The 27,377-nt window shown below is 41.7% G+C and overlaps 2 protein-coding genes across 3 annotated transcripts in view; one reads left to right on the top strand and one right to left on the bottom strand.

Annotated features, from left to right (window-relative positions):
- LOC122712828 (complexin) overlaps positions 1-12,512 on the bottom strand; it is a 238,409-nt gene extending 225,897 nt beyond the window's left edge. The window contains exon 1 of the mRNA XM_043932759.1: positions 12,184-12,512. The gene's annotated coding sequence lies outside the window, so the exon portion shown is untranslated. The remainder of the gene's footprint in view (positions 1-12,183) is intronic.
- Positions 12,513-12,932: 420 nt separating this feature from the next.
- Positions 12,933-27,377, top strand: part of LOC122712825 (protein Skeletor, isoforms B/C) — a 37,284-nt gene continuing 22,839 nt past the window's right edge. Inside the window, exons 1-3 of one of the 2 annotated variants that reach the window (XM_043932756.1) lie at positions 12,933-13,749; positions 13,833-13,922; positions 15,266-15,532. The gene's annotated coding sequence lies outside the window, so the exon portion shown is untranslated. Of the gene's footprint in view, positions 13,750-13,832; positions 15,533-27,377 lie in introns of both variants that reach the window. The other variant, XM_043932755.1, reaches the window with a different exon arrangement.

Consider the following 27,377-nt stretch of genomic DNA (forward strand, 5'->3'; position numbering starts at 1 on the left):
TTCGGATTGGAACCGTTTCAAAGGGAGAATTGGTAGGCAAAGATCGAACAACGAAACCGACACGATAAAAAAATTTCCATTTTCTTTGATTCGAGCCTGTCGCTCGTGAAAGTGTTCGGTCTGTTCCATAAATCGTGAAATTCTCGAAATTCTCGTCCTCGCCCCGAGATCTGACTTTACACCATCTCTTTCTCTCCGCGTAATCGATCGCGTAAACGATCCTCCTTGAATCTCCCTTCTCGACTAATAACCGGATAATTGCTCGAGCTCGAACGAAATCAAAAAACGAGTATCTCAGGATTCCTCTGTTATCGATCGATCAACCAATACCTTTACCTTGTAAAATTAAAACGAAATGTTCCATTTTATCGAGTATATATTGGTACAATCAAGGTCGATATCGATTCCCTGTGCAGGGGACCTCTTCTTTTCTCCTTTTTTTCCTTTTTTTCTTTTTCGATAACGAACCATTTTGGTAACGAACGTTGGAGGAGAACAATTCCAGCCCGATCACGGTACCAAGGGTGTACCTATCACGATTATCCTGCGGGATACCGATTGATCGGAAGGTTAGCCGGCTGATTTTCGGCTAGAGAAAGTATCTATCGGTGAGTGGCGGTGAATGAAATCGATCAGAGAGCAGCTATATACTTCTACGTATATATATATATATAAACTGGAAAAATTGGAAAGAATTTTCCATCTCGAGTTATTTTTTTTTTTCAAGAAAATACGATGAGAAAGGAGAGAAAAAAAAATGGAATTTCTCCTCTATAAGATAAGAGATCTAAGCTCTCCGATACAACTCCATGATACAGGAAGAAGAAGTGCAATCTCATAGCAATCTATACGACGATCGAGAATCAGAGGTATCGCGCGAGATATTGGAGGGAGGAGAGGGAAAAATAGGTTGTACGTGTAGTAACAATGTTGGACGGGTGATGAACCGATCGGAAACGAAGTTTATTAGCTGGGAATAAGAGCAATGTATAGGAGATTCCCCGCCCGATTCCCCAAGGAAGATGTTTAATCGAAGACCGAGGGAAAGAAGGCGGGCTACTTGACGCTGGGCGAAATAATTGGCCCATTTTTCCATTCTCTTTTTTCCCTCTCCCCCTCTTTAATAACAGGGGAGGGAACGATAGCGGCTTTCATTCGAAAATGTAAAATCTCCCAATGGGAACGATATTTTTGCCGGGGATAATTTGCCTCCCTTAATAGAGGCATTCGTGATTCATCCCGGGGAAGAATCGTTGCGCCGGACTCTTCAGGCGGATCCATCCCTCGTGCGTAATTAAAAATATTTCAAGGAGTTGTTTCGTTCGAAACAATTATTGTTATTATTATTATTATTATTGTTGTTGTTGTTATTGTTATAATACGCTTTCGATCGACGAATCTGATTTTTAAACTCTGTAGTTTTGCTCGTCGAGGGGACATAATCTGTGTAAATTGGAAATCCTAGTAGGTAAATTATTTGGAATCGAATTTGGCCGGAAGAAATATATCAAAGAGGGGAAATTAGTTCGAATTATTCTAAAAAAAAAAAAAAAACCTGATTCCGGATTACTGGATTTAAATCGTCTCTATGAATTTTATTATACCTTAGAAGAAGAAATGGTTATTACTTAATTTCTTCAAAGTAATATTCAAAATTATATTCTACGATTAGTATTATAATAACGTGGATTATCGATCATTATAGACAAAAAACGTACGAAAGTTTAAGATTTTTACGAGGGATATTATCGTATCGTACCCTTCGACAGGAGAAAAGGATATTCTACATGGATATACCATCAAACAACTCACGGAAACTTGGCAACGTTGAATCATGTTTAAGTATATATATTTTCGTGCAAGGATATTACTGTCGATCTAAGACAGACACACGGAGAGAAAGTGTGAAGAAAGCGAGCGAGGAAAGGAACCGTCAACATTTTGAACGGATGGAGGTTGTTCGCGAAAGAAGGCAAGGCCAAAGACGAGGGCAAATGGAGAAGGATCGGCGAAACTAGCAGAGAGGGGGGGGGGGGGGAGAAAGGAAGAACGAGTGTTGCAGAGGGAGAGAACAGAGCGAGCTTTACGCCCGGAGAGGTTCCGGCCACAAGTTCGAGTACATTATGCAACGACAATCTAGTCCACCTCTATGGGTGCATTTTGCGGAGCTAGGCGGGGATAAGGTACGGCGTGGCTCGTGCCTTTCCTCCAACGAATCCTGACGTCCAGATTTAGTCCTCTGTGCTCGTGAGATACCGTAATGCCCCCTCGTATCCTGCTAACGGTACAATTTAATCCCTGGTAACGGAGACCCGTGACCGTATTTCTTGCGACCGTATTGCCTTCCCTGTTTCTTCCCGCGTCGCGCGTGATTTTTCCACCCAAAATAACGGATTTATGAAACCTGCTACCGCAACTCTCGGGCCCAATAATTATTCTTACGTTTTTTTTTTTTCGATCGGCGCTGCTTCTTTCAAAAACGTTTCTATACAAATACATTTGCTATTATCGATTCCTCGATTGTAAATTTTTACACAATTGTTCTAATGTACTGTTGTAGAAGAAATGCATAGGTCAATTAATTTCTTCAAAGCAATATTCAAAACGCTATACTCTACGATCGATTCAGGATTAAGATAACATTTTTTTCCTAATTTTCTTCTGTACAAAATATATTTTCTCTGAAAAGAGAAATTCGAGTCGCGTTTTGAGAAAATCGGAATGTAAATTTGGAAAGAAACGCGCGTGGGGACACGGAGCGTCAACTTATTTGAGAGAGGGTAATTAATAACTTTTCCAATCGTGTCCGTGAAAAGCGAAACAGATAAGGATTTCGGCGTCAGACACGTCGAGCAAGACAATCATCCATCCTCGAACACATGCCAGTTATCTATATGCATCTTAAGTATGTGCAACTAGGCACGTGGCAGATTAATCCGACTGGTAATTTTCCATCCCGCGAATGAGTTTCGAAACTCGGCACATGTTACAACTGCACAGGCACCTGCGTGTATTTCGCGGCACCCGAAATTCGAGTTCATCTTTCCCGTGTTTATCTTTCGAGACCCAAGAGAGAGCATCGTCTACGTAAATCGTGGTGCAACAACAAATTTTCGAATTTTCTTTCGTTAACGATATCTCAGTGTGATGGATGCGAAACTCGAAGATTTGATATAATTTTGAAAGAGAAACTCGTATTATTCAAAATTATATTTCTTCGACCGATTTGCACATGGAATTTTTCCACGCGTGAAATATTGAGTATTGTTCACTGGTTGAAAATCTCGTGGAAGGAATCCGATTGTCACATGTATTAATCCAAATCTCTGTATCTAAACTTGAATGCATCATCGTCGAAGAATCCAGAGAGTTCTAACGTGTAGGCTAATTACGATTTGTAGTTTAATTTATAAATCTTGTATTCGAGTAAGATTAAGATAATAATTCCACGTATATGAATAAGACATATAATAGATACATTAATATTATATCGAAATAATTAATAATTTCGAAAATATTTCAGCTCTTAGATTATCCTTAACGTAACGTTCATAAATGAAAATAATCTTTACGATTTTGAATATTCAAATGGCACAGCTCTTCTGCCAGCTCTACTACGTAGCGTGTGATCGCTACAACAAAGCGTACTTTCTCGCTTCAACTTTAAGCCGAGGAATGACCGAGAGAACACCGAGAGACTGTGCTGAGACGGCAACACTGCTCGCACGGGCGGGCACCTTGTAACATTATTTATCGCGAAATAAAGATCCAGTTGGAGTCGTGTCGGAGAAAAATAGCGGGTAGAATATGCACGATCACATCTAGGCGGTGCGTAGGCAGCTGTAAAAAGAGGCGGAAGGAAGGATTCCTCTTCTGAAAGATAACGCCATTTGCAACAATTCAAACACGCGTCTCGGACGGATCTTCCAACCGTACATCACGCGCCGTGTACAAGCGCCACGAGTTATGCACACACGGCCACGATTTATTCGAGCGGTCGCGGTTAAGGGAAGCGGTTTTAAAGCGGCTTCAACGTTATTCGCCTTCGAAACGAACGGGCGAATAAAATTGGATGAGGAACGAAACGATTCGAACCGCGACCGACCGTTCACGACGATCCGTACGAATGAATTAACATTTTTCAACGCGAATCTAGACGAAGAGATTATATATCGGCGAAACAATAACCACGAATAATTGGACGATGCAACCAATATCAATGCATTAATGCAAATGCCCGGTACGTTATATTATATTAAAGTTCGTAATGCGGGGTAATTTCGTTACTCTCGTTACACCCGCCCATAATGGATATAGAAAGGGCGCGTAATTTAATTACCCTTAGCACCGACGGCCACTGTAAAATTTTAGTTCTCCGTTTCGCCCGGAATGAAATTCAACCCGCGGCGAGACGAGGGGGGAGGGGGAGGGATGATGATATCCTCGAAAAAGAATTAAAAAAAAAAAAAAAAAAAAAAAAAGGAAAAACATTCCCCCTCGGTCGACTTATTACCGGAATGTAACATCAGCCGGCCAGCGTACCTTCCGGCCCCCGGAAGAAATTACAAAGTCAAATGGGCACCGCGTTGTCGCGTTGTAATAGGTTTTTTTTTTCTCTCTCTCTCTCTCTCTCTATTCGCGAATGATATACACAGATGAATTATCGCGTATAATAGGATTTTGAAGGATCGTGGCCGTTGTTAATCCTTTACCTATATATGTAATATATATATATATATATATATGAGGGTCGGAAGCCAAAGATTTAGCTTGACATCGATGATAATCTTTAAAGCCCCGTCGGTTGACAGCTTTGCCCGTCTCGAGTAATAAATTATTATTACTGTTATTATCATTATTATTATTATTATGCCTTTTGATCCCGTGATTTTCGAGGTATATTTATTAAAACGATTCATCGCCTCTCGTAATTGGCACATTTTGAATCTCTCTCTCTCTCTCTCTCTCTCTCTCTCTCTCTTTATTTCGAATATTTATGGTTCGTTCAACGATACGGATTTTTTTTCGGAGAGGAAGAGGGGAGGGGGAGGGGGGGAATAAATTAATTCAGACTCGAACGTTATCAATTAATAACGCGGATACATAGGTTATTAACGCGGGGAGGATATCACCGTGATCTAGGTCAAATGAAATATTTCTCTAACTGTTTCCGTTATTGGTTAGCAACGCGATGGTAAATTATCGTTCATCCGGATACACGATGATATTTTCGTGTACAAAAGAGAGCGACTTCTACCTCTGAATTTATTTCCAGCAAAGGTATTGGGCCCCTCCCCCCAACGTCACAACGAGTGGCCACCTTGTTGCCGTTTCGATCGACCCAGATTACGAATTTACCGAATTAGAGATATAGGTCGACCGAATTATACTCGTGGTCGTTTAAATCGTTATTCCTGTCAAAAGTATATATTTCGCGGCATTTCCTTTCGCACAGCCTTTCGCCGATTTTTAAAAAGCGGAGTTAAGTGTGTGTGTATATATATATATATATATCCATGTCAGATTCGTTTAACTTTCACGGGTTAATTTTCAAAATCGGGATAAAATATTCGAAACTGTGACTATGACGCGTGGATGAAATTACCTCGAATTCGAAATTCATCACCGATTTCGCGAATCGAAAAAGAATTTAACGCAATTTAACGCACGAAAGCTGCTTATCCCAAACGAAATCACGGACAATTTCATACATATTTTTTTATCTCTCCTTTGTACGTTTTTTCTTCGCCAATATTATATGGATTAATAAAACGGTATCTCCGATTTAAAATATATCGTTTCTTTTTTTCAAGAAAGAGAGAGAGAGAGAGAGAGCGAGAGATAATTAATAAGAAGAGAAACGATTAGGAGAAGAAAAAGGGCGGAGAGGAGACCGTTCGATACCGCGAAAGGTCACGGCTTTCTTGACAAATGGCGTCCTTGCAACTCGAATCGGTATCTCGGTGTAGGACAGGCCAAGAACATTACAGAAGGCATTCGTGGAGCTTTCCACCGACTACAGTCCCTCCCGAGGACTATATCGGAGGGAGGATTGCCGCGTAGACACGTGAAAATACGCGAGCCGGTCGAGATGCAACTTGGAATCCTGCCCGAAACTTTTCCATTGTTTCCCCCCGAGATTCAACCGGGCGCGCCTTATGTAAGATAGAAATTTTATTTTTCTTCGGCCGACCGACAAACCCACACCCGGCTAAACGTGATCAATAATTGAACAACCCGTTTAAAGAAGAAACCTCTCCTCGCGAAGAACACACGAACGAGACACAAAATTTTTCTTTTACCGATTTTGTCGAGTTTCTCGAGCATCTACGATGAAATTAAATTAATCAGGACAATTTGCCATTTGTTTGTTTATCATCGAGAAATCGGTGGAAGTTTGATTGTTTCTTTTTCTTCTTCTTTTTTTTTTCCCGATAAAACTTATCGACGGCGACCACGAAGAGAATTCGACAGAAAAATCGATGGGATCCAGGAGTGATGCGAAGATATTTCATCCGCGGGAGGGAGAAAAGATTGGCCGATTAAATATCGAGCAACAACGATGACCCAATTTCGAGAAAGATTAATAGGCTTATGGACAGAAGAGAGACCGACCTCTCCTCCTTCACCGGATTAAAAGCAAATAGGCAAATATGGACAGATCGATCGCCGGCCAGCCGCCTCTTCCAACCGTCCCCCAAATCTCTCCTTTTTTTTTTTTTCCGCCATAAAATATATTCCAGAGATATTGGCGAAAGAGAAACAAGGAAAAGAAGAAAAAGAAAAGATACATATTCATCCCAATAAATATCTTTCTCGGTGTTTCGATGATATTCGAAGGGGATATTTTACTTTGATCGCGGACAATTAACGAAATCGCGATCGGTGAAATCGACGAGAGGTTTAATCTTTCGCGTGGGGCCAATTCGTGTTATCGAGATATAAGCATAATCGGGGGCGAGGGCGATATACGAGGATGGCCTGTATTCCAAACTGATAATCGACGATACGCCGTGGCTGGTCGATAATCAAAGGGCTTGGCTGTTCGCGTTCCATGCGACCGTGTCGACGACACGAATCACACGTGAAATTGCGTGTACGTCGTGCAGATGGAATACGGCGTGATCGCGGGAAAAAAGGGGGGAAGGATGGCCTGGCCTCCCTCGTTTCGTTTTAAAAGGAATCGAGAAGAGGAAACGAAGGGAGCTCGAAAAAAAAAAGGAAACCGGATCACGCGAGGTTCAAACCTCGAAAATCTCGAGTAGGATGCATTAGTTTCAGTGTTCTCCGACTACGCCGAACATTGCGCACGAATCGTTGAAATAAAAATTCGAGAGTAGATTTTCAGGCAGGAATCACGAGTACAGTGGATAGATAACTTTTCTATGGATAATTTTTCAGTGTCAAAGGATCGTAAGAATAATTGAACAGTTTCGATTCTACTGCGCGAGAGTTAATTCTCTTTATCTTCTATGAGAAGAGAGATTATCCAGAAGAAGTCTCGATTGCGATCGTTTTCAACATCTGTCAGACTAGAGGTTAGTTTTCCATACACACAGAGACGAGGATAATTTCTAAGGATAATTTCAAGTCTCGTTCTCTTCTCTGTTAATTAACGATTAAATAAAACATCGAAATTTTCTAAGGAAAAATTTGCATAAAAACGAGAGGGAATTGATCAATTCCCCCCCCAAAAAAAAGGAAAGAAACGATTTATCCTACGTGTTGAAGGTCTTCGTGTTCAAACGCGGAGTAAAAAAAAGTACGTTCAAGGCTTTTGTACTAAAGAGACGCGTGGTTTATATTAACCACGGTTTGAAAAAAGAAACTACGTCAACGCGAGATGCAAAGTAGCGTGGTAAGCAAAAAAAAAAAAAAAAAAAAAAAAAAATGAAATATATACGAATAAAAGCATCAAAATGAAAGTTTAAAGCGCGCGCAAACACGGTGGAATGCAACCGAACTATACGCTCGTTATATTTCACGAAAAAAAAAAAAAAGAAATCCGCGAGATTCGTTTCGCGAGGTAAAGGAAAAATTTTAAAAACGGATAAAAGGGATCGGCATCGAGGAAGGTTGAAAGGGATTCGAGTCTGAAATAGAAATAGAATGGGAGGAGAGGGAAGGAGAGGGGGAAAAAAAAAAAAAGAAGGAAATTAACGAAATGGATCGGACTAAAGGGTTTCGTTCAAAACATTCGCCATTGCATCCCGACCGATCGATATCGAGGTAAGTTACGAGCGTCTTGTAATATATGTTTCCCGGAGCTTTCGTTTGTCCCCCTTCACCGGTCCCACCCTTTTTCTTTTCATCCTGCACCGTTCCAGGCCGGCGCACCACCACCACGACCTACCCTCAACTTCGCCCCCAAGTCCGAAATTATCATCGCGACCTCTCAAAGCCTTGCCAAAATTACTTAGCGATTCACGGATCCGTAAGTCCAGACTGCTCGAAATTAGTTTCAACCGAAAACCTTCCTCCTTCCCATTAGGGGTATGCACGCTTCCCAATTCGTTAAGAGGAAACTGTCGTTCCCCACTTCAATCCCACTCGACAACTCGTCCTTCAAACCACGTCACTTTCTCTCGTTCAACTCTCAGGCGACCATCTCTTCGCACTTTTCTTCTAAATTCTTCACTCGAGGGAAGATATCATTGCTAAAAATTTCAATTGGAACGGCGATGAGGGAGGGAATGAATCGATGCTTCTTCCGAGGGAAAAAAAATTTTTAAAAGAAAAAATTTCTCAACGAATCGTTTAATGTCGAATAAAAAATTGCAATTGGTTTCTAACGTTTCTTCTCTTCTCTTATTATCGTAATCGTAATTCTATTATTTTTCACGCGTATCGAATCGAGTCGTTCCGTTTAACGAGCACGCCGTATTTCAATTCGAAAATATTCGTCGACGTACCGACGATTTGTTTCATGCAACCGTGCTCCCTTCGTAAATTTTCGAAACATCGGACCCGTGAAACGTGATTTAAACGCAATCCGATATTCACGATTGCCAGGTTAACCAGCTAGAATGTTTGGATTGAAAAATTAGTAGTGACGGGCCGTGTTTGGTCAGCCAAGAAATGGACGAGATCAATCGGGTATTGGTTCCCGTTGACCGAGTTAAAAAGAACGCCCGTTTAAAAAGAATCGTGTTATCGATACATCGATTCGAATATAATCGGCCGTTACGAAAAATATCGCGGTATACCTTTCTATTTCGAACGATACGTCCCATGGAATATTAAACGTGATCGACGTTCTCACTTGGTGATATCCGTGTCACCTAGATACCTAGTTATACGAATATTTTTAAAATAAACCCAACATGATTATTCTTTCGCCGATTCGCCGATATCGAGCCGTTCTAAAATATAAACGTATAAAAGAGGAACATCGATCCCGAAATATCGTGAAAAATAACGTAACGTATAACGTGTCGAATTTCGGTCCATCATCTAAGATCGGCAACATTCCCGGCAAAATGTAAATTAAGGGGAGTAAGATAGCGTTGGAACGAAGCGATGAAATGGAAAGAAGAGTCGGTTTACAAGCGATTTATAGGTTTGGATCAGAAGGGGGGTCGATTGGACGGCGCCTCGACGCCGAGGGACGACGCCAGAGCAGGCGGAGAACTATCGATTCGGTTCGATTGCCGAAAAATGGTAATGCGGTCGGGCGAGACTTTACCCAAGGAAGGACGTCTCAATTTCGATGCTACGTGCCGTAAGAATGCGGAACGAGGCCACTCGATGCGAGCAGACTGAATTTTCTTAAAGCCGCGAGAGAAGAGGTTGAACGTGTACGAGCTTAAATTTCACACTCAAAAGAACAGGGAAATCCCTTGCTGATAGAGGGAAAATCTAACTCGTGTTCGAGCGCCTCTTCCCGACGATGCAATCTAAACAAACTACGTTTCACCTTCCTCAATTTTGAATTTTATTATCCTAAACCTATAAATTCTCGCCCGGGAATAAGAAATCCTTTTTCTCGCGGAGAAAAACTAAAAGATCTGGCTGGCCGAGGATTTTTGAAGGATTTTTGAAAGAATTTCCCGCCGTGGGAAATATCGTCTCATCCAGATGGGATGACGTTTCCACGATTCGTGGATCCACAACAAGAACGAGTCGACCATTGATGCTTTTGGAAAGGAAACACGTTTGACGATCGTGAAGGGTAAGAGAGACACAGCGTGACAGACGTCTGTGATTCATTGCAACGGAGTTAAGCCTACTCGCATAATCAGACAGCGACGTATCACTTCTGTCATTAATTACGAGGGCGCGCAACATACATTTATCAAGTTAAATGGTTAGAGAGGTACAGAGATTGGGTTGGCAGAGAGATGTATAGTTGGCAAATAATTGCAACGACGAATCGAACTGCCTAACAAGTGTAAAGTTAAGTTGACAGAGTAATAATGCCACTTGACGAAAAGAAATTAATTTTCGAATTAAGATAATTTCTCGAAGTGTCGGGAAATTTCGAGCAATGAAATTTCAAATTCGCGTCTCATTGTAAGAGGAGCAACAACGATCGCCAACGAACAAATAGGTTGTCAAGTAATTCGTACACCAAGTTTCGACTTTTAAATATCACTTAAACTTGAAAAACTCGAATTTATACATTGAAAATTTTAACGAAGACGTTGGAAATCTTACTCGTTAACTATTATATCTTTTTGAACAGATACATTTCCTTAAAATGCGGTAATAAATGAGAAAAAACTTTTATTAGAATTAAATTACGCAAGACGAATTACGAATAATTTATTAGAGAACATTTTATTTTCGCTCGCACGAGGAAAATAATATATGAAACTTTTAAAATACCATAAAAATAGACAATAAAACGAAAAATGGTTAAAACGAAACGGTCGTAGATTGCTCCTTTCTTCGATCTTTTCTTTATTCTCCTAACCTCTTAAACGCGAAACGATTTGCGTCCCTTCGTGCATTCATTCGTGTCTCTAGCTTCCGTCAATCTACGCGACCAAACAAAATTTGTTCACGCCGTTGAAAGCAACGTAAGTACTCGAGAAGGATTTGGTTCTTGAATTAGAATCGACTTAAATGGATTATTCTCTAAAACACACTTTCCGAACAATGTACGACGCGCTCTCGATACACTTCCCATCAAGCTGCATATATCACAGAAATAGTTCCCCTTAACTGCCATTCAATTTAAGACCCGCCGAAGTTACATTTCCCTAATGGAACTTGGTTTACCCGATAACGATACGGAAAATGATAACACCGTGTTAACATGACATTCAAATTAGATCTGAAACGCAATTGCTACGATAACATCTATATTGTAAAGTTGATCGCAAATATTACATCGTATTTCCTCGAATATTATCCTCTAAAATGCACGAAAAAAATATTATTGTTTGCATTCCATTCATTTAACGGATTGTTTACGAATCAGAGATACGCGTGCAGTTTCCGATTGCGTAGCAACAAAATACATCGAGGTAAAATACGAGAGTTTGTAGAGGTTAAGTAAAGCGTAGATATGGGAAAGGAAGCGATAACGACGTGGTAAAGCGTTTCCGCGGGGAAATCGCGTGGAGACTTTGACGACGGGCACACCATACACACGACCACGAGAAGGTGGAAAGCCACGAGCGTCGACAACTTATGCGTTCAAGATCGATGAGACCTGCAGCGGCCTAACTCTTGCGTTTTATCGAACCGTGGAACACGTACCTTTCGCAACCAACGACCACGAAAAAGAGAGAGTAGGAAAATACGCGATACGCCGCGGCTGACGAAGAACGACAATCTACGCGCGATGTACCGTGAACTTAGCCGCACTCGACTTGACGCGACTTCGATGTGTTCGAAATCTTTCGATATCGCACGCGGGTTTCTTTCTCGTTATCCCCTCCCTCCCATCCTCCCACCATGAAATTCATATTACGAATGTTTCGATCTAATACGACGCGTCAGACGAAAACAAATATCGCGTGTTGTTGTACCGCGAAGGTTAGGATACGTATATACAAATATCACGTCGCTTTTTACGCGAGACAACGCGTAAAATGAAAGAGGAAGAAGAAAGAAAACATACACAAGAGAAGGAACGCGTTAAACAATGAAAACGTGACAACGGCGGTGATCTCATCGAAACTGCGATGCGCAAATTGTACTCGATAAGTAAAAAGATATTATATCGTGACTCACCTGTTATCTCTGATCACTCCTCGATGAAGGATGAAGTCGAAGTACAACCGGAGCTGGCTCGAAAAACAGTGTACGAGGACCACCGGCGAGGACGAACGACAACGTCCGTGCGAGTCTCACGTTTAGACTACGTGCGTCTCTCCGGTCGTCGGTGGCGGTGACAGTGGTGGTGGTGGTGGCGATAGTGGCGGCAGCGGCGTCGGCGTCGACGGCGTCGCCAGCGGTGGTGGTAATGGTGGTGGTGGTGTGTAGTGGTGGTGGTGGTAGTTGCTTTCTGTTCTCCAAGCGGGAAAAAGAAGGGAGGAGAGGAAGAGAAAGACGGGGAAAGACCGATGTGATCGAAGTCTCGTGGCAAACGGTCGTAGACTGAGTGAACCCGAGTTCCAACTGAGCGGCTGAGTTGCTCTAGCGGCGACGCTGGCGCCGCACTGCGGAGGGTTACCGAATTACCATCGATCCATCGAAAATGGTATGATGTAAGCTCGCAAACGAGCGCGAAGAGGAGCGAAGGGGAGAAGGGCTGACACACACCGACGGAGGGTGCACGACCAACGGAGAACCCTACCGTCAGGGATTCGAGAGGAAAAGGGAGAGGGAGAGCGACGAGTCGAGTCGAGAAGAGGGCGGGGCGTACGCCGTACCACACGTTTCTATCTCTATGACTATATACCTATGCTCTCTTCTTCCTTTTTACCCTTTCCTTTCCTTCTTTCTCCTCTGTCCCGCGCTTCCTTTCTTATCCTTTATTTACTATTCTTTCTTTTTCTCTATATACAAATGTCACTCGGTATTCGTATATATTCGTATATATTTTTCTGTACTTCGATATTTACTCTCTATACCGTTCGAATCTCTTTCGCGTTTATTCGATTAATTTTTTACGCTTTTCTTTGCTTGCACGATAAACAAAGTCGTTTTCCTCTAACTATCTTTCAATTGTCGTATCTTATTAATAATCTTTTTCCCTATTATCTTTCGTTCGTATCTTCGTTTTCCTTCCTTTTGGATCGCCAATTTTATTATTATCCTTGCTATTTTATTAATTAAACGTTCTTTGACTTGTTTTTAAAGCTACACCGTAATAGTTATATACATCAGCTTTCAAACTATCGACAGAGCCTCCCTGTTAGATGCATCCTCCGAAAACTTCGCTCGCGCGAAATTGCAAAAAAGCGGGGATATAGGTCGAAGGATGATGAGAATTTAGGCAACGCTTTTGCATCTCTCTCCTTGCCGTGAGCCAAAATGAGAAATTTCATCGTTATAATAAACGCGTTATCCTTAAAGCTGTGTATAAATCGTCGGAAATGGAACGATATCTCTTATAACTTATCCCGATACGTATTTTACGAATCGATAAAAGAAGCATGTCGGCATGTCGCGGTTATTTCGCTCATCTAACTCTCCTTCCCTCTCCCCCTCTTCCCTCTCCCCCTCTTCCCTCTCCTCCTCCTTCGATACCTAATACGAAGACATGCTTCGTTTGCAGTCCGCAACGATCGAAGTTTCCCGTGGTACGCAGTGACAATAAAAGACATTCGCATATATCGCCTTGGGATCCATTAAGTAAACGCAACTTTTCTACCAGCCTGTGTCGTACATATATATATATATATATATATATATATACATACGCAAACGTTTTTTAGCCGGCGGAACGCTGTGTCTGTGGAAAAATGTAAATCTGGGTCAACGTTATTCCGAATAGAAAACTGACAGAGAAATGAAAACGTATATAGGTAAAAGTTAGCGCAATATTTTTTTAAGGCCGGCTCTCGAGTCTAGTTGTTGCTTGTAACGTAACGAAAACACGGAAACGTTGTCGCGCTAACGTAACGCACACGGCTTTCGTCTCCGTTTCCTTTTATTTCTTTATTTCTCTCCATTCCATTCTCTCTCTCTCTCTCTCTCTCTCTGTCTCTCTCTCTGTCTCTCTCTCTCTCATGAAAACACGCAATATAAATAAACTCGTTAACTCGATAAAACTCGACGTCGTCGAAAAAAGTGTAATGTCGTGACATTATCGTTAAAAATTTTACGACTGTCTGGAAGAACTGTGTTCGATGTAGAAACTGTTGGGCGCGTAGGTGATGGTAACGGGGTTGATTTAGTGAAGCTTTATCACGCGGATGCCGGATGAATCCGACGGGTGATCCGACGTTAGATCGATGGCCCTCGAAGGTGAGCCAAACGGAATGTTCGGAGGAGGGAAGGAGTGGAGAAGAGGAATTCATCGACGGAGGAAATTTAGAGGATGCGGACGAAAGGAAATTCGTAGGATGCAACAAGTCGGAACGTTGTTGCCGCGCGTTGTTCCTCGAGTATATCGCATATCGCGATTTTAATTATAATTGCGGACGAATGCGCAACGGGATCGAGGACGATCAGCCAAATTGGCCGCGAGCAAGTTTGTCGAGGTAAAATATATATATATATATATATACATATATACACGTTGGAGTTTGCTGGAAGGTAAAGTGACCGTGCGGATAAAATTAAACGTGTCAGTAACAGCGTAAACAACTGGATAAGGGAACGTCAGATGCATCTTGGAAACGGTAGAAATCCTTACGCGAAACCATGAAACGAGAAGGAGGGGAGGGGGGGACGCCTCGTGACAGGGAAGCCGGAAATTACGTAATTTCCTTAGATTCTGCCAGCAACGTTTTACACGCTCGTCCCCCTCCTTGGAATATCGAATTTCTAATCGAATCAATAATTATTACGAGATATCAAAGGAAAGGAAGAAACTGGAGGAAAAAAAAAAAAAAAAAAAAGAAACGCTTCTTTTCCCCCGGCACGATTCTCGTTGCAGAGAGGGAGAGCGTGCAACGTTTTCTCGACCGTCTCTCTCGAGAGATCCTTTGTCCTTTGCGCGGGGGAAAGAGGAAAAGCAAAAAGAAAAGAACCGTTGGCGGTGAGAAGTGGAATGAAACAGCGGCGATTCATAACATTTTTACGTAGACGTAAAGAGAGAAAGAGAGAGAGAGAAAGAGAGAGAGAGAGAGAGGGGAGGAGATTCTTTTTTCGAAAGAGAAAACATTCCGTTTCCCCGCAATTCTGGTTTTTTAATTACTTCTAGAAACTGAAGAGTTAAACTTTTATTCCGCGCGATAATAATCGGAATAAAATAAAAATCTAGCTCGACAGTGAAAAAGATACGACAGAGGAGGAAAAGAGGAGAAAAGAAAAGGAAGGAAGGAAGGAAGGAAGAAAGGAAAAAGACGAGACGTTGTATCGCGTTGGCATGTGCGTATGGATTCTCGGTGTTCCTCGGATGCCCGCCAGACTTTGGTTCCAAGAGATGCTGCTGGAATCACATCCCGGGACTGGCGAAGTGCAAATCCATGTTAGTGGTATAATGCTTCGCTATAAGTCTCGGAATTATGTGGATCGTGATAAGCGTGTCGAAAAGTGGGAAAACGCACGATTATCTTTCAGAGGATTCAACGTTGAATTATGTCATTTCGTTCGTGATTTTTAACGGGTGTCTTTTCGCGTTTCTTTTAACGGATAACCTTTCCTCGAGAGAAAGAACGAAACAAGGAGGGACCGACGCGGCTGAATCCACGCTAACGAGTTATATACATCTTTCGTTATTTATAACGAAAAATATTGCGCCACGATGATGAGATAAAAATTCCAAAGAAAATTTCCGCGAAGCGCAAAAAAATTCCAACAAGCGTGTGTATATATATATATATACCAGCTGTATGGAATGAAATTCCAAAGGAAAATGTACGCGAGGGGAATTAATCGCGATGCTGGAAAATTAGAGTAAACGAAACCGCGAATCAAACGAGATACTTTTCCGAGATCCGACGTGGTTGCCGGTACGTGTGCACTAAACATATCCCCTTTAAACATAGTTCAAAGTGAGCGGTAATTTATTGATCCGCGCGACGTGTTCAATCCGCTTTCAGAGATTAAGCAAAGGTTCACGTAACAAAGAGGTTAACGGGCGGCTCTCTTTGTTCTCCGCCTTTCCTATTTTCGCTATTTCTCGGCCACGCTCCCGACCACCATTTTCCTCGGGAACGTCCTCTTTCTTTCTTTCTTTCTTTCTTTCTTTCTTTCTTTTTTTCTTTCTTTCCCGATCGAAACGAGAGGGTTTCACACCTGAGCGCATGGACATCGAGCCGCCTCTGCCACCTCGCGAGATCGACGACGCCGAGCTATGCAAACGGAGGCGTAGCAAGTAAATTGTAAACATCCTTTGACTATCGAGTGTAAGGAAGGAAATTCAACTGCGACTCCGACTGCGTAAGGATGTTTGGCGCAACATCCTCGTGGCAGTTGAAGAGAAGCTCGTCAACCTGGAAAATTACAGGGCTTACTACACCCCTCCTTTGGATTTGATTCATTAACGATACGAACGCCGTCCGTATCACGTTGTCTCCCTTCGACGGTAACGAGAATTTTCCTCCGCGAGAGATGGAAAACAGTGATCCAGAAATCTTGTTTGTCCTGTTTTGAAACTGACCGCCTCGGTCAGAGCAAACGATAAGATCGAGTTAAACGTCGTTGCGTCGACGCCGATTCTTTTCGAATACTTCTCACCCGACTCTCGAGAAATCGGTATACTTATCTATCGCCATTTTCTTTCACTCTCGTATCCGCTCGCTCGTATCCTCGATCGAGAATCAATCAACCGAGGCACGCACGCCTGTATCCGTAAGATTACAGCGATCGATAAACCGGTATAAAAGGGGAAAAAATAATCGAATAAATAACTTCATAACTTCGGCCGAATAATATCGGGGAAAATTAAAAGGTCGAAAAGCGATATAATATCGAGTGAAATTTCAAAGTTTCGTGAAAAATGCGGACGGTGTACACCGATCCTAATACACTCCTCCTCCTCCTCCTCCTTCCCTCCTCCCTCGATGAAAAATTGCTCCGAATGAAAGCAATAACCGCATTCCTCCGCCTCCCTGTGATCCGTTAATAAAAGACGCGTTAGAGTGTGCCGAAGCGTTAGTCATCGATCCCGAATATTAGATTCTACCGTTAAGGACGTTAAGAACGGTCCTAGTCACAACGTGAGCGCGACTTGCTTAATTAAACTTTAATTACTCCAATCCATATCGCGATCGTATTTCTCTGGGAGCCAGGGATCGACGATCGCGTAGGCGGTGAATGAACTTGTTGATCGCGGTTCTCCGCCACTTTCGCGAGCCGCGACTCGTCGATTCGGTCGTGAAATCGGGAGAAGGAGGGGCCTCTCTCGTTAAAAAGGAGAGGGGAGGGTTGCAATTTAATTCATGATAAGAGAAGGGGGGTCGGTGGGTCGGAGGGAAATTCCCTCGGGGCACGCCATTTCGGTTCGAAAATATTAATTTTAAACAAAACGCGCGGGCGCGAAATACGCTTCAATTCTACCCCCGCTTCTCCTCTTCCTTTTCATCGCGATAACAGTCAAGTTCGCAGTTTTTTAATTAGCACTCCTCGTCGAGGTATTGCTATTATCGCGTCGAAAAAAAAAAATCGCGACGAAAAAAAAAAAAAGAAAAAAGGAAAAGAAAAATTCGTTTTGATAAGGGAGAGGATTTAAAAAAAAAAAAAAAAAAAAAAAAAGTAAAAATTGTCACGGCAAAATATGGCTCGCGCTTTGATTCTCGCGGTTAAAAAAAAAAAAGAAAAGGAAGGTTTAAATTCGAACCTGTCAAGGAAAAGTTTCATCGGGTGGAAGAGGTTTTTAGCGGTCACCGCGACCTCAGCCAGAAGAATGGATAACTGAGGAGAATGGAGTTGATAAGTGAGAAATCTGTAGTCTTACTATATACTTTTCTTCGCCGCGCACGTTTCATCATCAATCTTGAAATAATTGCCACGTTGATTGAAATACTTTTGTCTCGAACGATGATCACGTGAGAAAAAATATTTCTCTTCGTTCTATCTTATTGTCATTATTATTATTATTATTATTATTTTAGAACGTTTGTTCCATGTGTTCTTTTCCACCACGTTTCTTTCTTTTACTTCGATTTTCGAGGCGCGGGATAATCACGAATTAATAAAAAAAAAGGGATTGCATTCCTCGTTTATCCCTTCCGTTTTCGTAAAACGTTTTCTCGGTTTCAATTTCCATTAATAAATACAAGGCAAGGGAGCAAAGAGTATTCGCAATCTTGAAAAAATCAAGGATGCGAAAAATGAGGGAATGGATGAGGGATGAATAATAAGGAATAATAATTGCTTTTATGTATCGCAATAAAAGGCGAATTATTGCTGCCCATTATTGTCCGCGAAACAACCTGGTACAAGTGATTTCATTTATTCGCCAAAGAAGACGCGATATCCTCCGTTCGTATATCGCCATTTCTCACGACGAAGCGAACGATTCGCTCGTTCGAGAAAAAAAAAACGAATGAATTAGATGTACCGCGAAAAGGAGCGTGAATGTACGTACATTTACCTCGGCAAAGAGGTTTGCCAAGTAGAATATGTATATACAAAATGAAACTGGAAACGTAAAATCAAACGCAAGTTGTGTACGTGTGTATGTCTGTACAAGATGACGTAAGACCGTGACGAAACCAAACACGGTGACTGGCAGAAAAGGTTAATGCACCGAGGATCGACGATTTGAATCGACATCGAAATAACTCGGAGAAAGTGGTAGAGAAAACTTCCAGAAGAACGTTTTTAACGTTTGATCGATCTCGCTTCGTATATATATTCGCTCATTATTGCGTATATATATATATCGAGAGATTGAAGACGATTGAAAAGAGAGAGAAAAAAAAGTGAAAAAAAAAAAAAAATCCGAGAATGCTTGCAAGATGTTTATCGAGAGATCCTCTGCCAAGATCGATCGATCGATCGATCCATGACGTTGGCGGGAAGGTCAGTGTTGTTTTTTTTCTTTCCTTTTTTTTTTCTTTTTTTTTTTTTTTTTTTTTTTTTAATCAACGTTTCCGCCTGATCCGGAGAAAGGATGGGATGGGTAACGCAAGAATGGCGAGAGGACACGTCGAATACACGTCGAGTTACACGAGTAAATCACCGACTCGTTACTTCCTTGACTCGTCGTCGATTTACCTCGAGTGAGAGGGAACTCTCTCGAATCGACCATCAAGGTCGATCATCTTCGCCGAGCGTCTCCACGGTAAATCACCTCATTCCTTGCGCCCGATTTTTACAGAGGCGAGGACGGAAAAGCGGCGGCAAACGGCCGACCAATTGACGAATCGATTGTGAAATGGCGCGAATGAATGGGAGAAGTTAACTGTTCACTGATCCGCGAACAACCGCGGTTCGTTTCTCCTAGGATTAATTCTAATTATGAGGCCAAGTTTCGACAACTGGAAATAACGGTTTCAAGATCGATTCTTAAAGAGGATGGAGTTTTATATACGAGTTATTTATAATTCGATTCCTTTTTTCCTCTTCGTTCCATAATTTATGCAAATTCGTATATATACGTTCCAACAATAGATTCAACGTGGAACAATCGAGAAACCGATTACAATCGATCGAAGCGACTAATTATAATCATATAATAAAGACGATAAACGGTGAAACGTTGGGATAATAGAAACGTTAGAACGGCTGGAATTCGGTCATAATCGGTCCAAACCATCTAAAATTTCATTCATATGGAATACCGCTGTGATAAAGCTTTCATTAATATACGGAGTAACGAAGCGACGAGAGTTATCGAATGCTACGTTAAATAATCATCATGGCGCGTCCCGTTACACGGTTAACACCGCGATATATTATCACGAGGAGATCCAAACGCTCGAAACATTGCGAAACACCTCTATTTCACCGAGGTATTCTCCCCTCTCGCGACGAGAATAAGAGAATCTTTACGCGTGTCTCGATTCGAAACGACAAGAGATCGCGCAAATCGATCAAAAATCGAGAGTCCATCGATCGAGAAACGTCGTCGTCTGGACGAGAGAAAGTTTCGCGCACGTTCGAGAGAAGCCTCGCGTCCCTACCATCCAGTCGATTTTGATTTTGAGAGACAACAACTTTCGCTGTCTCCTCCGCGAAAAAAAGAAAAGCGATCCGAATAGTTGAAATTTCGTTTCGGTCGAGTTTCGTTTATTTATTTAAACGTCGAGTCGTTTAACCTACTTAGCTCCTCGCTAGAAAAACGATTCCCTTCCCAAGAAGAAGGATGTCGTTGATTACGTTGATGAATATTGTGCGAGTGGATTCTACGTTTTACTACGCTAAATTGCAATTCGACGCGGGAGGCCGTTCATTAGAATCGTTATTGAACACGCGTCGTCGAAGCAACGTATGTGTGCCAACAACTGGATGGAAAAATTCCATCCGTTCCCTCTGTAGGAGGGAATATAAACGTTCGATCGACGCCGCAGAAGACCGCGCGTCCCGCGAGACAATCCAATCCGGTTTTCTCTAACCCGATTTCGATCAAATTATCTCGACGATTTTCATTTCGACTTGCTCGACACGGTGGATCGTTTAGAAAACGGAAGGCCAAAAATCGAGGGACTTTCCCCTTTTGTACGAATTCGACGGGAACCTCGTGCTTTCTCTCGCCTTGTTCGAAAAAAAAAAAAGAAAAAGAAAAAGAAAAAGAAAAAGAAAAGTTTCTGCGGTCTCCTCGAATCGGTATCCATTTTGCTTTGGTAAATTAACCGGTCGCGGGCTTGTCGCGCGCTAGAATCGCGGCGTAAAAATTGCGGCGTATATATCGACGCGGAGATGCTTAATCGACGATAAGCGATAAGCTCGCGCCATCGTCGCCGCTATGTTTAGTTTCGATCCGATCCGATCCGCGATATCCACGTTTCCTCGTTTTTCACTTCGCCACGATTCATCATGAAACTTGCGCAAACATTTTACATGCACGAAGAATTAAAGAGAGAGAGAGAGAGAGAAAAAAAAAGAAAGAAACGATAAAAACACGTTTTTTTAGATTACGCATAAATCCGCTATTACCGGATCCGGATAAGATGGAGGACGATAGTTTGCAATTTAATCGAAGCAATCTCAAAGGCAGAGCGTCCAAAATTGAATATATCGACGACGATTTATCGAGGTAATTTATTATATGGTTGCCGGGGGAAGCCTCGACGGGGGTGTTGGATGGGGGTCGCAGAAAATTCCGACACGCCCACGGTTCGCCACTTTTGTAATCCGCTGTTTTACGGGAACTGGGTTAGGAGAATTCGCCGTTAACTGGGTCGACGTAATTACTCAAATTGCCGTCAAACCCTATTCTCCCGTCTACGAAACGCAATCGCGAATGATACTCTCCTCTAAATGCGACCCGTCGACAGGCTTTTTATCTCGAGCTTTTTCTTAAACTGTACCGGGTCGTAAATGTTTTCGATATGAAGAAAAAGAAGGAACGAAGGCAAGGTAAGAGATAAAGTTGCCTAGAGTCCTCCTCCTGTGAAAAGGGCAAGTATTCTTTGTATATTTTTGACTTGAAATTATGCTCTTGACGAAATATTTCGTTGAAGCGAGCTTCGATCTTGAGATGTTTGATTTGCATTAAATTTTGCTTCGGTGAAGAAAAATCATCTTGGCGATATTGTTCGTCGAAATCAGCGAGAGAATGATTCCCCGGCAATTTGCAGTGGAACAAGTATGATTTCAAGTATCAACTTTCTTCGCGTAACCGTGCGATTCCATCGGTGGCACGCCAAGGATTCCGTGTACTTAGTAGAGCACGAGCGAAACGAACCGTGTAGATTCATCTTCGTCTGCCTTTTTTCAATTCCCACAACGCAAACGAAAAAGAACGATGAAGTTAAATCGAAGGAGAGCCGGTCTTTCGATCAATCCGACGGAGAGAACGAGCGTGCAGAGGATCCAAGGATATTCTCTCGATTCGATGAGAATTCCTCCGTCGATGTCTGGTTGAAAAGAAAAAAAAATTCCCGAATATAATATTTCACAATCGCTCGAATACGCGTGTCGACGCTTCCACGGTTCGCAAACGAATGGAAATATTCGCCGTCGCTGTACAATAATAACAAACGTCGCGATTCAAAACATAGTTCTCCTCTCGGTTTAATACTCGTGTTATTCGAATATACCGCATATATTTATTATGTAAATTTAAATTTTGATTAAATACCGGAATGGAGATCTGGATCCTCGCTTTTTTTTTTTTTAACGAAACAGCGAGTAAAATATTTTTGGATATTTTTTTTACTCGCACTGCAAAGTAAAATTTTATACATTTTTCTACACACCGCGATAAAATGATCGATTCGTTCAAATTTTATTATACGTGCATATATAAAACGTTTCTTTTCTAATAATATAGAGGAATATTAATAACGCGTGTATAAATTCGTATTCACATTTGCCATTTCATTCCGGCCACAAAAATTGCCTATTACGTTAAGTTATTTATAATAATATTCCAATAATAAGAATTTCCTTCCAATAATCTTATTCAATTGAATACATAATATTGACCTTTCCAAAATTTGTAAAATCAAATTTAATTTAATAATCGTATATATAACTTTTTTTTTCTACCAAAATATACAAATTTTGAGAAACATGCTTATCGTTTTGTCGCGGAATACACAACAAATGCACGAACATTCGCGGTTCATCGATGAATCGTCCACGCGATTCGACCGTATCCCAATATGTTATCCAACGCTCCACTTTCCGGACAATAACATCCCGTTCTTTGAAATGTCGGTAACCTCGTATCGAATACTCGAGGAAGGCTCGTCCACTATGAAATAAAAAAAAAAAAAAAAAAACGATCGAAAGAAAAAAGAAGTTTGCCTATTCACGGAAACCGGCGCGTATCGCTAATATTTTCCATGGAATTGGTGCTCGTTTCCTGTCGCATAGCGAGCTATTGGTGAAAACTGTAACGTGGCCCGCATTTAACCTGTAATTTCCTGTTATTCGCGATTACATTTTGAGCCCGCCGGTAATTCAATATAACCGTGAAATTTCCGCGTCTCGTTGATCCGAATAGCGCATAATTAAAGGAATGTCGCAAAAAAAAAAAAAAAAAAAAAAAAATTACTTTCTTACTCTATACACGAACGACAAAGCGATCTTATTGGACGAATGAAGATAGCACGGGAACACAATAACGAAAAAACACTAAACGTTGTTCCGCGAAACGAACACGAACAGAAGTGATAAAATATGAAGGAAACGGTAGAGTCGTAATTTTACCATTATACAGCCGCGAAATTGCACGATGCTCGTAAGGATAACCTTGATTCCGAGTATCTGGACTAAGATAGCCTTCCCTCCTCGGGAGGAATCGAGTTTGAGAGTAATTAAGAAGAAAAATAAAAAGAAGAAGAAGAAGAAGAAGCGTGGCGAAACCGTAAAAGCGGTAAAACGTTTTAATAACGCAATGCTTCGAAACGGTGCATTACAATTGAATCGTTTTTGGGACACTGCGATCGAACGATAAAGCGCGGAAAACATTAACAGTACGCCACTTGAAATACTTTTTTCACGTGTTTCGTGAGCCGTAACGTGTACTTAATATAAAGAATGCTGGAATATTGATCGATGGCGAGTACGATGTCGGCAACGATCGTCGTTTCTCCGGATCCGTCTCTTCGTTTCACAGCCGGTTGCGTAAACTAATGTGAACGAGCGCCGTATCAATCATCTCCGCATGCGTACCAACTTATGACACGCATTCTTCCCTTGTACAGACAGTTACTATTGTTACTCGATCGGTACGGTCGAGAGCGTTCGAACTGGACTGGTTTCGATCAAAATTTTCTTTTTATAATCACGAGTTCGATTGGGCTCGGAATTTTTGCGATAAATATACGAATGAAGAAGACTGGCTTTTACGAGAGAATTTAAGCGAAGAGTAGGAATGTAATAATTATGAAAAGAAACTTCGCGGAAAAGTGTTTAGGAAAAAATATCGGAGAAAGTGGAAGATTGCATCAACGCTGACGACGAGAGAAAAGAATTTCAAAAAACGTTAAAGAAGACGCGTGGTTTTAAAAAATTAGCAAAATCATCAGGAAAAGCAAAAGCTTGTTCGAGTAAGAAAATTATCCAAAAAAAAAAAAAGAATCGTAGGAAGGAATAAAAGGAAAGCGATTCAAAGACGATGAATAAAGATGAACGGAGGACGCTTCGACGAGCGTTTAATCGTCCTAAGGATGGCATAATTATTCTAAAATTTCGCGCCGCTTCCAAGAAGGATCGCCGATCCATTGGACGAGAGAAATTTCTCCCGATCCGTGAAAGTCTCGTTAAAAGTTAATATCGGTCTCGATCAGTTTGCCAAGATGGCGGCAAAGTTGGAAGTGGCCGATATTTAATTGGCGGTCGTGTGTGGCGTTTCCTGTTCGTGCATGCGATCACGGGCATTCGTAACACGTTAACGCCGATCGTTTCGTTGCACGCGAGTCCACGTGCAATTGTGCACGGGTCAAGGAGTTCGAGTGAAAGTATTAAATATCAGCGGCCACTCTGCCTAGATCTTCCACGTTTGTTTGTTTCTTCGCGCGAAAACCGGCTCTTTCCTAAGCGGCACGCGTTCGATCCTTTCATCGTCCATTCACCGTTTCTTCTTTTTCTTTTTTTTTTTTTTTTCTTTCTTTCTTTCCAAATTTTTCCCGAATTTCAGTTCGAAACGACAACTGATTCTCAACGAAGGTTGCGTAAGAAGTTGCCACGAAACAACCTGCTCAACATTTTCCACTCTGTTTCGCTTAAAATTGCACGCATCTGAGATCTTCGCGCGTCTTAAAAACTCCACGCATCTCTTGGGTGGTCTTGGATCTCCTCCGCGCGGAACAAATCGATCTCTCGCGATCTCGACTCGATCTTCCACAATTCGTCGTAGCCAAAAAAAAAACTTTCGCAAAATATTTCGTGAAATATCTTTCGATATCTACTTAAATTCGTTATCCACTTAAATTCGCGCGCTAGTTTAACCGCCACAAGGATTTCGGTTGATGAAATCCTATTCGAGATCTCTGACAGATTTTTAATTGCGGTTCTTTACGAGCGGGTTAATCCAGCGTGGCCATTCGTCATCGAGATTGAAAAGGAAAAAAAAAAAAAAAAAAAAAAAAAGAAAAAAGCTGTAGCGCGGTTGTGGATCCGGTAGCGGGCACTCAAGAACCCGCTCCAATGAAATAGTAGAAAGCGATCGTGTCCCGTTTCGGAGCGGGAGGGAGGGGAAGGTGAGACGGTGCTCGGCATTTTTCGCAATTTATGAACAATTAAAATTCATGAAAATTTTTTCCAGGCGAAATCTGTGCCAGGGAGGCGCACGTCCACGGGAACTTTCCGAGATCGTCGTAATTCATCTCAAGATATATATATATATAAGGAGATATCGCAATCCATAAATAATCTTTCCCATTACTTCACGGCTTGGCCGTCTTATCGTTCCGTACGGGTGATTCTATGCATACTTAAACGTCTTTTATGAAACGCGGGACAAGGCGTAATCCGATGTTCGAATCGCCACGCGAATAAGCTTCGATTCGGGGAGAGGGGAGGAGGAGGGGAAGGAGGAGGAGGGACCTTTTGTCGGTCTTGTGAAAGAAAACTTTGTCAATCGCGATCGATGCACGCGAAACACTGTCCGCGCAACCTGTTTCGTAGCGGCCGTTGATACGGTGGACAAGGTGTTCGAGTGAATGGCAGCCATTCTCCGATATTATTAAAAAAAAGAGAGAGAGAGAGAGAGAGAGAGAGAAGAAAAGAGAAAAATGTACGGGACAAGTACGTTCCTCGACTTTATTAAATTACAATAGCAACACCTTTGTAACGCGATACGCGTTGGAAATATTATACAAGGCGCGGTCAAAAGTTATGTAGAAGAGATTCCTTGCGAGAGAGATAGAAAAAGAAAAGGAGAAGAAAAGAATGTTTTTTTTTTTTTTTCCGTCCAAGGCTTCGTTTTCGAGGAGATCAAGTTTTGGAAAGTTTACGAGTGAAATTGGAATTAATTTTCGAGTGAATTATCAATAAGAGAGAATATTCTACATTTCTGAAGCAAAAGAAATTTTATCGTTTAAGTCTTTTTTTTTTTCTTTTTTTTTTTTTCTTTTTAAGAAATCGAGACTGAACTCGCTCACACTTGTCGAGAAGTGTTACGTAATCGATGATTTCCGAAACTGATTCCCAAATAAAATTAATTCCGCGTTTCTTCTACGTTTTCGCGCATCGGATAGAATTCGTCCCCTCTCGATAATTCATTCGCATCCGATCGATAATTATTCAAATGTGATATTCTTCTCGCTAACATTTGTAAAGAGAAATTGTATTCCTACTCCCTCTCATTTCCACGTATCATTTCAACCAACCTTGGCGCAAATTTTATCATGGATCAGCCTCCTTGGATCCATGAGAAATTCGGCCGATTATTTTCGACCGATACCTCGAAGAGACGGTTTCGAAGAGATAAAAGACATCGACATGTTGCGGCGGGCAAAGGAGACTTTGACCCTGCTCGACTCTTCCGCCAGAGAAAGTCATCCATTTATGTGCTCGTCCTCCGTTACCTCGGCCACTTTCCCATTATGCGTCTCGAAGCTTGTGAACGCGGAATGCGTAATAACGTTAGCACGATTAACTGCAGGGTTGAAACGGACGTTGCGCAATCAGAAGAGGACGAGTCGTCCCTTTTACTTGGAGGAGGATGAATGGAGCAGGATCGAAATCGTTCTTTCCTTTTCTTTCTCTCGTTTCGCAACCATAGTCCACAGCCCCGAATTCTTTTCATCTCCTTCCTTCTCCACGGAAAGAATGAATCGTATACAAAATTACGTAATTCGCGAAAACTTTCATCGTTTCGTTCGCGGTATTAATTGGATCGATGATGGTTCTTTGGAAGGAAAAACACGAATTTTAACGTTCTTGGTTGCTTTTTGGGTGGCAAGTCTCGAGAATCTTTTCGAATATCGGTAGAAGAAAATGCGAGTTTTCGTTTTGTTTTCTTTTGGTATTTAGTTATTCTTGCAAAGGATTCGGTTAAAAAATAGTGCAAACCAATTATTCTCGTTTTAATAGAAGGATTTCTTGAGGATTGCTCTCACATCGATAGAATTCTAATTCAGAGGCAATTATTTTCGTTTTCGTGTCAGATGCGAATAAAACTCTGGAGAAATTACTTTCGAAAGGATTTACATCTTTTCGAATAGAGATCTAAAAAGTGAGGCAAAACATTTTTCGTTTTGTACTTGGAGTACCCTGGAAGTTACCCTTGGAAAAGGATTCACGATTAA

The sequence above is a fragment of the Apis laboriosa genome, unplaced genomic scaffold (genome assembly GCF_014066325.1).
Source record: "Apis laboriosa isolate Shangri-la unplaced genomic scaffold, ASM1406632v1 scaffold21_cov150, whole genome shotgun sequence".
Classification (NCBI taxonomy): Eukaryota; Metazoa; Arthropoda; class Insecta; order Hymenoptera; family Apidae; genus Apis; species Apis laboriosa.